Source organism: Aotus nancymaae, unplaced genomic scaffold (genome assembly GCF_030222135.1).
Source record: "Aotus nancymaae isolate 86718 unplaced genomic scaffold, 86718_ANA_hifiasm-v0.15.2.pri h1tg000019l, whole genome shotgun sequence".
NCBI classification, from domain to species: Eukaryota; Metazoa; Chordata; class Mammalia; order Primates; family Aotidae; genus Aotus; species Aotus nancymaae.
The window spans coordinates 59265799-59278518 of NW_026988431.1; the positions used below are offsets into that span (position 1 = coordinate 59265799).

A 12720-nucleotide genomic window follows, 5' to 3' on the forward strand; every position below is an offset into this window, starting at 1 on the left:
AGAGACATTTCATAGGATGCCTGACCAATATTTTTCAAAACCATCAAAGTCATCAAAGTAATCCCAGCACTTTGGGAGGCCAAGGTGGACAGATCACAAGGTCAGGAGATTGAGACCATCCTAGCCAACATGGTGAAATCCCATCTGTACTAAAAATACAAAAAAGTTAGCTGTGTGTGTAGTCCCAGCTACTCGGGAGGCTGAGGCAGGAGAATTGCTTGAACCCAGGAGGTGGAGATTATAGTGAGCTGAGATAGCGCCACTACAATACAGCCTGGGCAACAGTGTGAGACTCAGTCTCAAAAAAAAGGAAAGTCTGAGAAACTGTCATAGCCAAGAGGAACCTCAGGACCATGACACCTAAATATAATATCCTGGGACAGGAAAAGGACATTAGGCAAAAGCTAGGAAAATCTTAATTAAATATGGACTAGATAATGCAATCTATCAACATTAGGGTTATTAACTATAACAAATGTACCACACTAATATAAGATGTCTAAAACGGTGAAATATGGGATGTATGGAGTATATGTGAACTCTGTACTCTTTCAGATTTTTCTGTAAATCTAAAAAATATTCTAACATAAACATTTTATTTAAAAATTAAGGTGAAAAATCACTTTTTTTCATATTGCCATTTCCTGACTATGAAAAAAATTATTGCCAGCAGAACCATATGAAAAGAAATACTAAGTACAATTTTCAGGCCAAAGGACATTATTTCAGAAAGAAGCACAGAAATGCAGGAAGCAATAATGAATACCAGAAAGGTAAATATGTAGATAAACTTAAATTACTTCTGACTATAAAACAATAACTATGGTGTCTTGTGGGGTTTAAATATCCAAAAATAAAACACATACAATAGTATAAAAGGTAGGAAAAGTTTAAAAAGAGTTAAAGTGTAAGGTTCTAGCATTATCTGGGAAGTGGTTAAAGTACTAATTTATATTAGACTTTAATAATAGATGTTTTACTATCTAGAATTACCACTGAAAGAATAATAAAGGAACATACGACCGACAATCTAATAAAAAGGGCAAATAGAACACCGAAGTAAATTTTGAGAAAAGTAAGAGTTGAGCATGAAAGTAACAAAATATATGGTGAATTTAGAAAAACAACAAAATGGTAAATTTAATCTAAATATGTTAGTAATTACATTAAAGTCAATGATATGATACTACAGTTAAAAGTCAAAGATGGTTAAAATATATTAAAATAATGTAGATACAGATATATAGAGAGACAGTTTCTCAGATAAATGAATACATAAAAGGGAAAAACTAAAGTTTAGAAAATGAAATGACATGCTAAGTCATTAAGCAAAAGAAAAGAAACTAACCAAAGGAAAACTGATACAACTATAATAATACCATAAAAAGTCTGTTGTACTGAAAAAGCATAGCTAGGTATTTAAAGAGGAACATTTTATAATAACAAAGCGTTAATCTACTAGGAAGATGTGGTGATCCTAAGTTTTCATGTGCCTCATAATAGAGCTTCAAATTATATGAAACAAAAATTGTAGTCAGGAAAGGGCACATGTAAAATTAAATAAAGCAATTTCACTATGCTTCTCTTGCTAACTGATAAAACAAGCATATGAAAAATTCTTAAAGATATAAAGATATGAAAATCATGATTAACAAATTGAATGAATTAAATATACATATTTAAAATATACATGTATAATATGTGAAAGTATATATTACATACATGCACATATGTACAGAAAGAAAGCAGAATCTGATCATTGCAGAATATACATTATTTTCCAGTATACATAGATTTAAAAAAAAAAACAGAATTGACCGTGTGCTGCAATATAAAGCAAGCCTTAACAAATTGTAAAGAATTGAAATCATGCAGAGTATATTTTTTGTTCACAGTGGAATTAGTCTAGCATTTTATAACAAGATGATTGAAAATTTCTCAAATGTTTAAAAAAGAAATCCCAAAGCATACTTCAAAATAACCCAAAGAAGAAATGTTTATGTAGATTAGAAAATAGTTTGAGTTGAATGATCATTAAAATGTGTGGTGTGCAGCTAGTAATTTTATTTTTGGGAAAACGAACGTGTGAGTGTGATGTGGTCTTTCCAACAAGGCTGCCATCCTTTTTTCTTGTTGGGACACAGTGTGTTCAGTTCCCTGATTGAGAGGAGGAATTCTCCACCCTTCTGCAATCTCTGCTGGCCTGTAACTGCTTTAACTAACAAAAATCTAAGAAGTTAGGCTATGTAGCTTCCAAGTCTAGATCATAAGGAACCTTGCAACTTTTGTTTCAATCTACTGCCATGGTCTTCCTGGGGGAGGTAAGCCACCATATAAAACGTCTCCACCCTGAGGACACGAAGCAGGGGAAAAGCAGAAGCTCAGCGTGTGGGGAGCTGCATGAGCGACAGGGAGACACCTGACCAGCCACCCAGACGTCGCAACCATCTCAGTCCAAATCCCAACGTGGGAGTGGGAGTGACAAAGCCTGCATGCAGGTCTACCCACAGTTGTCACCTTAGTTCTCCCTTCTGTGGGACTCCAAATGAGGACCAAACAGTTGATTATTACCTGAGAATCCATAGACATGTGGAAGATAATAATAAGTTGTCTTTTAAAGCCACTTAGTGTTGGGGTGATTTGTTACAGATAACCAGGAATATTTTATAAAAGAAAGACTAAAAATCAATTATCTAAATTTCCATCTCAAGAACTTAGAAGCAGAACAGTGAAAGAAACCCAAGAAAGTAGAATAAAGGCAATGATAAAGATCATAACACAAATTAATTATATGGGAAAATGTGCAATGCTGAAAAATCAATACAGCCACAGGCTTTTTTTTTTTTTTTTTGGAAAAGACTAAAATAGATGATAGCCAAAATAGATAGATAGATAGATAGATAGATAGATAGATAGATAGATAGATAGATAAAACTGATAATTTTCTAGCAAAACTGATAAGAAAAAAAGAGAAGACACACATAAATTTCAGGAATAGGAAAGGTGACCTCAGCACAATTAGAAGACATTTAAAACATTAGTATGAGAATATTGTGAGCAACTTAACAGCAATACATTTGGACATTTATATGAAAGGGACAAATTCCTTGAAATATATGATTATTCCCACATATTAAAATAAAAATCTGAATATTCTTATCTGTTAAAGAAATTGAATCTGTAATTGAAAGCCTTCACACACACAGGTGTGCGCGCACACACACACAGGCGCGCACACACACATGCACGCACACACACGCACACACACAGGCGCGCGCACACACACATGCACGCACACACACACGCGCGCGCACACACACACACACACGCGCCCACAATCCCAGGCCTCAGGTACTGCCATAAATGACTCTTTCAAGCATGTAAGTAAGAAATTATACTAATCTTGCACAGATTATTTCAGCAATAGAAAATAAGAAAACACTTCTAACTTTTTTAATGTATCTAGTATGACCTGGGTGTCAAAATCAAGCAAGACTATTTACCAAAAAGAAAAAGTACACGCAAATCTATTATCTCTAATGAAAAAAAAATCATAAAAATTCCAAATGAAGTATTAGGTAAGTGAACTCAGGCATATATTTAAAAAGTAGTGTATCATGACCAGGTTTATTTTAGAGAGGCAAAATTCAATCCTGTTATTTATCATGTTAACAGAATTAATAAGAAAAAACATCTAATTATAGATTCAAAAAAGTGGTAGATAAAACTTCACACCTATTTTTGAATCAAATTTGAATAAAATTAGGATTAGAAAGGAACTTTTAAAATCTGATCAAACCAATCTATATCAATCTGTATCTACCCTACATCGTACCTACCTTGAACTGTTAAAAGCTCTCCTGAGATTTAAAGCAAGAAAAAGATAATCATTGCCACCACTTTTTCTTAAAATCCTATTTGAGGACACACAAGTAAAATTACAAATGTTTTAAGAATTGGACAAACGGAAAAAATATTTGAAAGAGCATTTCAACAAGATGTTATCCAAATGGCCAATAATATGAAAATATGCTTAATCTGATTAATCATTGGGAAAATGCAAATTAGAATCACAACCTGATGCTATTATTAAACTTCCAGAATAGATCATTGAAAAACACAGCATATCCCAAATGTTGGCAAGAATGAGTAGCATCTAAACTCTAATACACCACTGGTGGGAGTGTAAATTAGAATAGCCTCTTAAGAAGACCATTCGTCTATAAATACTAAACACCACCTCAGACCTTTTGACCCAGAAAGTTCAGTCTTAGATATACAACTGCTCCTCAGTATCTGCAGGGGGATATTGGTTTCAGGACACATGTGTATGCCAAAATCTGTTGATACTCAAGTCCTGCATCTGGCCCTATGGAACTCGAGTATATGAAAAACCGGCCCTTCACATACGCAGGTTTCACATTCCGTGAATGCTATACTTAGAATCCATATTTGGTTGTGGATGCAGCACCTGCTGATATAGAGGGCTGACGGTATTTAGAAAAATCCACATATAAAGTGGACCTGTACAGTTCAAACCTACAATGCTTAAGGGTCAACTGAATTACCCAACAGAAATGCATTGGCAAGCTCATTGAAGACATATATGAGAATGTTCATAGCAGCACTATTCACAAAAGCCAAAAATAAGACAATATTTAAATGCTCATCTTCTGTGAAATGAATAATGTAGTATATTCATAGAAGGGAGCAATATACAGGAATAAGAATGTACTACCTACAAGTATATGTAACAAAATGGATGTATCTCATAAACAATGCTGAATGAGGGAAGCCAGACACACTTGAATGAAAAGTTTACTTAAAACAAGCAAAACAGTCAAAGCTGCATAGCAAGGGGGTCAGACAAAATCAGTTACTTTCAATCAAGACTCATTGGTGCTCACTCTGCCGATTACCTGACTGGTCCTTCAGTGTCAGCTGTTTTCTGCTCTGATGGGTCCACACTTCAGTAAGACTTGACTTATTTATGCTTCTACTTCTGCTGTTCCTGACCAAACTCTCCTCTCCCTTCCCTGTCTCTGTCTCCCTCTTCCTCTGTCTCCCAAATTTCCCTGCCTCTCCATACCTCCTTATTCACTCCATCCCCTCTTCCAGCCACACTCATCTCATGAGGCAAAGATCTATCAAGTCAGCTCGTCAACATGCAGAAGAGGTACCTCATTTGATAAAAACATAAACCAAGCCACCTCACAGGCCACTATCAAACTTGAAGATGTATTGGTGTACTTGCCAATTGTTAACTGGGTTGGAGAATTACATAAAATTGAGCCCTATCTGTAAAGATGAGTTATGGCCATGGGTTTAGAAGTGGTCTGTGGGCACATGCTGCATATGGGCCAATCACATTTCTGTTTAGTCCTCAACTCCAGCTACATTTTAAACTTTGGAAACCATAGAAATACCCTCTACCTTTGGCACGCTGTCCACTACAATGGCAAATATGAAGTGGTGGGTAAGTAATAATTATTTGAGAAGCCAATAACAACATATTTATTGGGTAAGCAGGTGACCTAGTATAGTTTAGTTTCTCTCATTGTTCTCCATTTCATCCTCAAATGATGATTCAAACGTGAAATTTCTGAGTCTGTACCATAACTGCCTCAAATCCATAACTAGAAAAGCCCTTATTTTATTATTCAAAAGTAATATTTCAGATACCAAGATTATGACTTGTCTGTTTCTTCACATCAAAATTAGAGTGCATTCATTCTAATTAAAATGAAATATTGTTTTATCGCAATCTGAGGTTAAATAATGATGTCATTCTGTGATGGTTCATTTTTATCAGAGAGACACCAAAGTTTCTTTTTGTATGTCTAGTTATAGGAGGCTAATCTGTTTAATTATTCACTTGCAGATATAAATGAATGTACCATTGGCAATGCTGGCTGTCAAGATTGATGCTGTAATACAGTTGGCAGTTATTACTGCAAATGTCAAGCTGGCCAGAAGCTAGAGGAAGATGGCAAAGGATGTGAAGGTAACAGTTAGGACTGTCTGCTTACTGATAAGGAAAGAGAGAACATCTATGTAATGCAAAGGAGGAGGTTTGTCTTTTATCCAGAGCCAGCTGAAGTGCCTGTGTTGAATGTTGTCAAGAGCACAGATCTTCCTCTTATGTCTAGATTACAATATTGTAACCCTAAGAACACTTCAAGTAGCTTATTATGGGAAACATATGATTATACGCTGGTTTGGTTGTGTGATGTTCTGATTATGGAATTTCAATCATTCATTTAAATCCCTGGGTAAAGTACATATTTTTGAAAGCATTTCATTTAATTCTAAAGTAAAAATGGTACTTATCATAAAATACTCATGTGTTGCTACAATGTAAATGGAGGGGCAAAAAACTAACCACAGGAATAATATTATTGGTATAGAATTAGCTTTTTGCACAAACCTCAATTTTCTGTTTCCTTTTAAAATTAATTCCTTCCTTTGTTTATTAAGTCATCATTTTATTCATTTGACAATCATTGAGTTCCTACTCTGTATCAGGCATTATTCCATGCTCAGGAGATACAAAAATTAATGAGAAATAAATTACGTCCTGAAGGAGCTCACTGATTAGAAGCAAAGATTGAAACATAAGCCCAAACTTTACAAAGTGGTGTTTTAAGGCATTATAGCATGCAGGTAAGTGCACTGGATTCAAAGAAATATGTTTGAGACCTAGCTGTGTCACTTAGTATTTATATTACCAGGGCCAAGTTATTTTATTTTGCTAAGACTCTTCCCTCATTGGTAATATTCAGAATAATGGTGGTTTCTAAACCATAAATATTGCTGTGAGAATTAAATAAGATAATGCATCTAAAGCACTTAGCATAAAGGGTAGTGCTCAAACGATAACTATAAGTGGTACTCTTATTTATGAACATAGTTGCTGCCTGTATTGGGAATTTTGTAAAGGGGGACAGAGATTGCTTTCTTCCCTTAATTTCTGAAAGAGAAAATAGTAGATTAAAAGGAGCAGTATTACCATGCCTTCCAACTGTCCTTTCTGATTATTTTCTGTCTAGCCGATTACCAAGATGCCAGAGCATTCTATATAGCCAGATTTCTTTGTTCATTTGTTTTAAGATGACAGTAGAAAAGCATTTATTCTAACTATGTTCTATTGTTGATCTTAAAAAGTCACATTCTTTTTTTTTCCTTAACAAAGCTCCTGGCTGATGGGGCATATACAAATAAGTTGGTAAGATAAAACAAAACAAACAAAAATATCCCCACTGAAGGCACCTGAGGTTAGGGCTGTGGGTTTCACTGAGACTACCAAAGGCAAGACAAATTGTCGGTGTGAGTAGGTAGGAAAATTTATTGCTTTCCTTTTATCATTCCCTCCAAGCAAGGTTTGTGCAGGCAGCAACAGGAAGGGCTCCAGGTAGAGAGCCAGATGTTCAAGGGCAACTGTGTCTTGACTTTCCTGGGACAGGGTTCATCCCAGAAGGATCCTCTGCCTGGAAAAGAATAAATTCACAAAGGCAAACCCTAAGTTCACCCAGGCTCTTTTCTCATTCAAATGTAATAATCTTTATTTTTGGATAAAATTATTTGGCCATGATAATCCCAGTACTGATTCAGTCTCAGAAAAAGAGTCAAGGACTGCATTGTGTTCAAGGTAGAAGTGGGATGATGACTCCCGAAGAGAACATGGTCTGTACTATGAGCACAGTGTTTCTCATGAACCCTCCCTTCACCTGACAGGCCGCAAGCTTTTTATTTCTCTTTGACTGAGTGTTATTTTTGTTATATAATCATTGTCATTATTATAGATATATTTGCAGTACCTAGCACAGCAATTCACCATTGTTAGGTGTAATAATAATTTTTATAATAGCTGTGAGGCTAATAAGGCATGTTAGACTTTGTACCCACTAGTTCATTTACTTTCACTTTTCCTCTATTTTAATTGAAATTAGTTACTCATGGTCACTCATATAAGCAACAAGATATTTAGAGAAATGATTTCCATGGTTTTATTTAGCTGAGTCCATTTGTACAAACTGAATACAATTAAGGTCAGTATTTGTACAAATCAAGAGCTTGATAATCAAGAATCCAGAGTTTGATATAATAGGTAATATTGACTTCCTACTTGCCCAGAATTGGGGATGGTGGTATGGAGTAGAGCAGCTCACTTGCAAAGAGCCACTTAACTCAGTCTCATTGATCTTAGAGTCTTCTCTTCATCTCCTTAAATGACTATTTGCTAGAGATGGTACTGCTAGGGATTCAGCTTGCTTGACTGTTAAACGTACAGTGATCTCAGATTTATTTATGTACATGATTAAATAAAAACAATAGAGGTCATTTTCAAATCCAGTACATTTTAAAGCCACTGCAAATGAACATTCATGTGAGTGCAGTAATGAGTCATTCATGTTTATTTACTGGCTGGTAACAGTAGACGTCAGTTGGTTTCAAAGGCCACTTTATTGAATGCTACAGCCATTGAATTAAACAGTCATTAAATACTTATTCTTTGCATTAATATAAGTTGAATTAGACTTATTTGAATTACCCTTTAAAATATGGATATCAGCATTTTGTGGACATTTGTTGTACTATTTAAATAAATCTAGGCCAGGCGTGGTGGTTCACACCTATAATCCCAGCACTTTGGGAGGCTGAGGCAGGTGAATCACTTGAACCCAGGAGTTCAAGGCTGCAATGAGCTGTAATCACACCACTGCACTCTAGCCTGGGCAACAGAGTGAGACCCTGTCTCTAAAAAAACAACAATAAATAAGTAATAAATAATAAATCTAGAATCTGTCCTTAAGTGGACGGAATTAAAACATTTGTAAACAATATTGTTAGCTAATCTTCCTCTTTAACTTTTTCTCTAAGGAGATATAAACCTGTGGAGAAGGCTCTTGATTAGCTCAGTTTCATTGGTATCCTCTTCTTTTAGACATAGCACTGAACCTAAAGAACGTGTTCTGATTCACATGCAGGTTGATTCTAAGATATAGATTAAAGAAGCAAATGAAGGGAAAAAATGACTTCCACTGGATGCTGTGGGGGGTATTCAAATATATACATAGTGTCTATCAAGGGCCCCCAACCTCCCACCACAGACCAGTACTGGTCCATGGTCTGTTAGAAACTGGGCCACACAGCAGGAGGTGAGCGGCAGGTGAGCAAGCAAAGCTTCTTCTGTATTTACATTTCTTCCCTATCACTTGCATTACTGCCTGAGCTCCACCTCCTGTCTATCAACCAGGGCATTAGAGTCTCATATAAGTGCAAACCCTATTGTGAACTGCACATGCATGGGATCTGGATTGCATGCTCCTTATAAGAATCTAATGCCTGATAATCTGTCACTGTCTCCCATCACCCCAAGATGGGACTATCTAGTTGCAAGAAAACAAGCTCAGGGCTCCCACTGATTCTACATTATGCTGAGTTGTATAATAATTACATATCGTAATGTAGTAATAATAGAAATAAAGGGCAAAATAGGTGTAATGCACTTGAATCATCCTAGAACCATCCCCATTCCCCTGGTCTGTGGAAAAATTGTCTTCCACAAAACTGGCCCCTGGTGCCAAAATGATTGGGAACCACTGGTTCATACACACACACACACACACACACACACACACAAACATAGATCTATATATAGATCAATATAAGTATATATTTGTATGTGTATGTATGTATGTTTATCTATTGAAAGGATGTAAGTTTCTTCTTTCGTTTGCTAGTGTGATTATTTTTATATAATTGCATTTCAGAAAAAAAATCTAACTGGTTTCATCATTTTATTTGCTATTAAAGCCAATTCTCTATTATTTTGTTTAGGAGGCCGTATCCACAACCATGAGTGAAATAGGCCAGTGATTGTTGTTTCTCGTGTGTTTTTTATGGCAATGGCTCTCTACTGGGGTGATTTTTGTCCCCTAGACACTTGTCAATGTCTGGAGACACTATTGATTTTCACAAGTGAGGGGAGTGGGCGCTGCTGGCATCTAGTGGATAGAGGTCAGGATGTTGCTAACCGTCCTCTTCTTCTATAATTCTGATGATACCACTTCAGATTTCAACACCTTAACTTTATGTTTTAGAAGTCTCATTTTTCCCAAATCTATAGCTTCTTTTCTGTATGTATGCCTTTTTTATAGTTGTATTCTTTTCTTTTGCTGTTTCATATCTAAGCCTTCTATATTCCATATCTGAATCCAGCATCTGGGGTCCTTGTGGAAGGTCCAAATCTATTGTTCCTTATTTCTACGCTGATTAGTTACACTCTCTTCCCTTTCGTGTTGTATATACTAATACCTCTGTTACATAACTGCTCATAGAGCACTGTACTTACTTACACATTTGTCCTGTCAATTAGATCGGGGCTATCTCCTGGAAAAGGACCATGTCTTATCACTTTTTCATCCCCAGCACACAGTTGTCTGGCACCTAGGGGACTCCGTAAATGCTTATTGAGTGAATGAATACCCATCATCCTTTCAAACATAAATGCATACGAGCATACAGTCAATATGCCTTTTATTCATTTCCTTATCTACAGATTCTAATCATGCTGGGATTGTCACTTAAAGTTTGGCTAGTTAAACTATTTGGTTATCAGTAGGTCTTAGTGTAAATATTTGCTGATAACAAGTCATTTGAAAGGGAAAATTGCATTTTTTTATTTCTAGGGAGCAAATCAAAGACTTCTGGCTTAGTTTCAGCTTTCTGAAAGGTTTGTTCCTATGGCTTGTCTAAATTATTGGTACCCACAGTGTAAGTAGTGTGTCTATTCAAGCACAGTAATCTTGTGGTTCAAAGAAATTTTCTAAATGAAATGGTAACTAATGTTACTATACATTCTAATAAATTAACTTCCAAAGGTAGTGAACATTGATTGGACATTTGAGATAAATTCTTCTATTTGAGAGAAATAAATGAACACATACTATACATTGATAGAGACATATTGCTTAAAGAATTGATTGTTAAAATATTTAAAGTAATTTTAATGATATTTTGGGTCATATTTTTTCCTGAAGGATATTGGAAATGACTAATAAACAGAGAATATAAATCAGCATACCACTGTGGCAGAATTACAGAATATTTGAGCTTCCAAAAGGCTTCTATAGTTGGAATCCCAGGGAAATTAAATGATTTGAACACGCTAACAATGCTAGTTGATGAGCAAAATGACACCAGAAACCAAGCTTTCTTATTTGTTACCCAGTATCCTTTCCCTTTGATGTGGTTGATGGGCAGCATAACCTGGATATAGACTAGTCTGACTGTGAGGTCACAGTGTTGTGGGGGCAGAGAGGCCTTAACTCACAGAAGCCATGATTGACAGAAGAGGAAAATTAAGAACCTGAGTGATTGACTGATCTGCTCCAAGTCCTAGACTATTTATTTGTCGAGCTAAGAACAGACTCCAGTTCCCCTTTTCCCATTTGTCATTCTTCTTCATTGAAAAATCAATCTGGTCAGTAAACATTTATTGGGTAACTACTATGTGTTCAGCACCGTGTTGGGTAATTTGAGGATACCAGAATAGTGCAAAATATGGTTTCTTCCTTCACAGAGCTTCGGTATCATTAAGCGTCCTGAATATAAAATGATTGTGTGTTATTTTACATGAAAGTCAAGTAATTATATTATATCTGTGGAGCGTTCACTCAGGCCAGCTTTTTGCCTCCAAGCAGCATGGTATCTAAACCAGCTAGTTGTTTACCCTAGTATTAGAGATCTCCAAGAAAGGACATCTGTTTAATAACTTTTGTGATCAGGAAAGCTTTCCTTATGTGTAACCTATATTGCTCCTCTTTAAATTTAAGCCTGTTTGTTTTATTTTCTTCTTAGTTCAGAGACACTTAAGTAATCATAATCTCCCCATACAGTAATTCTCCCACACTTACAGCAATTAATGTATAGTTGTTCAACTTAGTAAAAACATTTCTTGTGCCAAATATTGTAGTCTGTTGGCACTTGAAGAATAAAATATTATATATACACACACACACACGCACACGCACAAATATATATACACGTACACATACACATGCATATTTGTTTTGAGTTTATTAAGAAAATGTGAAATCATTTTGAAGAATTTGTCTACTTCTGCATGTTGCTTCTCTTAATAGTCACTTATAAAGGAAGTCTGGACCTCTTTTACTGGTATTACAGAGCATGCAAAGTAATAGCAGTTATCTGGCCTCAAAGAGCTTGCCAACTATTGGGGTATCCAAGTAGGCATTCCCAACTATTGAAATTTATACAGATGAAGAATAATTTGGGGAAAATCCAACACAGTCTATTCACATATACTAAATTAAAGATTGTCTATTTTGAATTTATCAAGACACATTTACATACAGAATAATTACGTTTAAAAGACTTAAATCACTTAAAATATGGGGCATTTATCATACTGGATTCATAATCGTATGCAGAGTGTTTTTTCCTCTCATTCACCAAGCACCTATCTGACCTAAGGATGCTTAGGTCAAATAGGTTTGACTGTGCTCCATGTCAAACAAAGAGCACAAATTTTCAGTTCAAATATTGACTCTAACATTTACTAGCTGTGACACTTAGGGCAAGTTATTTAATATCTATGGGCTTGCCCTTCATCTCCAAAACCAGAATAATAATACTTAGCCTTATATAGTTTGAGAGATCAAATAAGATATAGTTTGAAAGCATCTTGATGGTAGG

At 35.6% G+C, this 12720-nt stretch overlaps 1 protein-coding gene across 1 annotated transcript in view; it reads left to right on the plus strand.

Annotated features, from left to right (window-relative positions):
• Positions 1–12720, plus strand: part of LOC105729971 (growth arrest-specific protein 6-like) — a 643000-nt gene that overhangs the window by 498603 nt on the left and 131677 nt on the right. The window contains exon 10 of the mRNA XM_064378894.1: positions 5882–6004. The gene's annotated coding sequence lies outside the window, so the exon portion shown is untranslated. The remainder of the gene's footprint in view (positions 1–5881; positions 6005–12720) is intronic.